The sequence below is a fragment of the Pristiophorus japonicus genome, chromosome 13 (assembly GCF_044704955.1).
Source record: "Pristiophorus japonicus isolate sPriJap1 chromosome 13, sPriJap1.hap1, whole genome shotgun sequence".
In the NCBI taxonomy this organism is placed as follows: Eukaryota; Metazoa; Chordata; class Chondrichthyes; family Pristiophoridae; genus Pristiophorus; species Pristiophorus japonicus.
The window spans coordinates 79681418-79684118 of record NC_091989.1 but is presented as its reverse complement, the minus strand read 5'-3'; the positions used below and the strand labels follow the sequence as shown (position 1 = coordinate 79684118).

Below are 2701 nucleotides of genomic sequence, written 5' to 3'. Positions count from 1 at the left end.
ATGGCAGTACAACTATGTGGAAATCACTGCGCCAGAGAGCTGTGGAGGCTGGATCAGTCGCAGATAGACTGAATGATAAGGGAGTGAGGGTTTATGGGGTGCGGACAGAGAAGGGGACAGATGGCCAGATGGACTGCTCTTATGTTCTTATGTTGTCGACCTGAGCATGGCACAGAGTCGCACAGACGGTGCATGCATAACATGACATCATTCGTCTATGACATGAGAATGAAATGATGTCACATAGCTCTTACACTGCTTGACACATTACTCATGAGGCGCATGCGATGGTCCGGCAACATCACGGGTGGTGACCGCTCGACTGTGGGCCCCAACTAGTGCTGCAGCACATTCCTCCAGGTCAGTGAGGGTCTATATTACAGCAGGGCCTCCTCCGTGCACCTCTGCTGAGCCCGATTAAGAGATATTTTCCTCTGCGAACGTGAATAGAGCATAGCATAAGCTACTTGACTAGGTTATGTCATTTATACACAACAGTTTTGAATGTTATATACTAATAGGGGTTGTGTCCACAATTCAATGACAGCAGCTGATGTCAAAAATGTCCCAGGCCAAACAGTGAGCAAAGGCGGCTGATACGTCCTTACTATACAGTATAAATGCACATGAGGCCCATGCTTGAGAGAAGGTCAGTCTGTGACCTGTCCTTTATTCCCTAACACTCAAGTGCTGGAAGTGGGTGGAGCTTCCCCTTTTATATCTGAAGGTCTAGGTTAGGAGTGTCTCCCACAAGTTCACCACCTAGTGGTCATTGTTCTCACAGTGTACAACTTAGGTCAGATTATACATGGGTTACAATGCTGGTTGAATACATGACATCACCTCCCCCCCCAAAGTCTTATTGGAATCACAGGTTGAATCTCTCCGGTGGTTTACGCTCCCTTGTAGAGCGCCTGAGTTGGGGCTCCGGTTGTTGGGCGCTGGCCTGAGTGTCTGCTGTTTGAGGTGCCTCAGGCCTGTCCGGACTGCCCACAGTGACTGGGCTCTCCTCCCTTTGGTTCCTGTGTTCGGTCACCTGTGGAGGAGTGAACTCTACATCGTGTTTTTCCTCTGCTTCTTCTATGGGGTTGCTGAACCTCCTTTTTGTTTGATCCACATGTTTGCAGCAGATTTGTCCATTGGTAAGTTTAACTACCAGAATCCTATTTCCCTCTTTGGCAATCACAGTGCCTGCGAACCATTTGGGTCCTGCAGCGTAGTTGAGGACAAAAGCATCATCTCGTCAGTCGAATTCAGTGACTGGGCGAGCCCGATTGTGCCGGTGCTCAAGGCGGATGGGTCGGTCAGGATATGTGGCGATTACAAGGCCACCATCAATTGGGTATAACTCAAAGACCTATTACCCACTACCGAGAGCGGAGGACCTCTTTGCGATGCTATCCGGTGGCAAACTATTTTCAAAATTGGACCTGACCTCAGCTTACATGACCCAGGAGCTGTTGAGTGAGTCGAAGAAGCTGACCACCATCATGACACACAAGGGGTTGTTTGAGTACAACAGATGTCCGTTCGGGATTCGCTCGGCCGCCGCGATCTTCCAACGAAATATGGAAAGCCTCCTCAAGTCGATTCCAGGGACGGTGGTTTTTCAGGACGACATCCTCATCACGGGTTGCGATACTGAAGAACACCTCCACAACCTGGAGGAGGTGCTACGCAGACTGAACTGGGTAGGGCTGCGACTGAAAAAGGCGAAGTGCGTCTTCCTAGCTCCAGAGGTAGAATTCCTGGGGATGAGGGTAGCAGCAGACGGGATCAGTCCTACTGCGTCCAAGACGGAAGCGATCCAGAGAGCACCCAGACCCCGTAACACGACGGAGCTGTGTTCATTCCTGGGGCTCCTGAACTATTTTGGTAACTTTCTTCCCAAATTGAGCACGCTGCTAGAGCCGCTACACGTGCTCCTACGCAAAGGTCGCGAATGGGTCTGGGGGGACAGCCAGGAAAGGGCTTTTAATAGAGATTGCAATTTATTATGTTCCAACAATCTGTTAATGCTACATGACCCATGTAAGAAACTTGTGTTAACATGCGATGCGTCGTCCTATGGTTTCGGGTATGTGTTGCAGCATGTCAATTTTTTTTTTTTTTTTTTTTTTTTAATTCATGTCCAATCGTTATCCAATCGTTACAATTCTTTGTCAAACGCCAGAGGTCACCCTGCACCAGTCAAGGATCACTCTGCGCCAATGCTCTTAGCCAAAAGGCCTAGAGCCACTGCACCGTTCCTGGAAGTACTGCAATACCAGGTTCGTGCCATGGAGGTGGATGGGTCAGGTCCCCCACACACCTCCGTGGAGGTGGATGGGTCACCAATCCCACCCACCTCCTGTTTACAAAAATGTAAGCATATACCTTCCTGACCAGGGAGAAACCACCCGGAAGTCATGGTGGCTGGTCAGGTTGGTTATGCAGATCTTAGCCAAAAGGCCGAGAAGGCCAAAGGTCAGATTATACATGGGTTGCAATGCTGTTTGAATACATGACAGCGGCTCTCCCCCAGTCCATGCTGGGTCCCTGTGTAAGTGACAGCAGCTAGAGAGACTTAAAATGGGCACAGGTTCATGGCCCTGTCCAGTTCTTAGCGGGGATGATATATGTTATATAAGTTAGAATAACAAGCTTACATTCAATCCAGGAGAATTACCATTATAATGATTATTATACTTAGAATGTGCAT

General features: G+C 49.0%; 1 pseudogene; it reads right to left on the bottom strand.

Annotated features, from left to right (window-relative positions):
* Window positions 1-2233: 2233 nt before the first annotated feature.
* On the bottom strand, window positions 2234-2463 carry LOC139279196 (U2 spliceosomal RNA; annotated as a pseudogene).
* Between the last annotated feature and the right edge of the window lie 238 nt (window positions 2464-2701).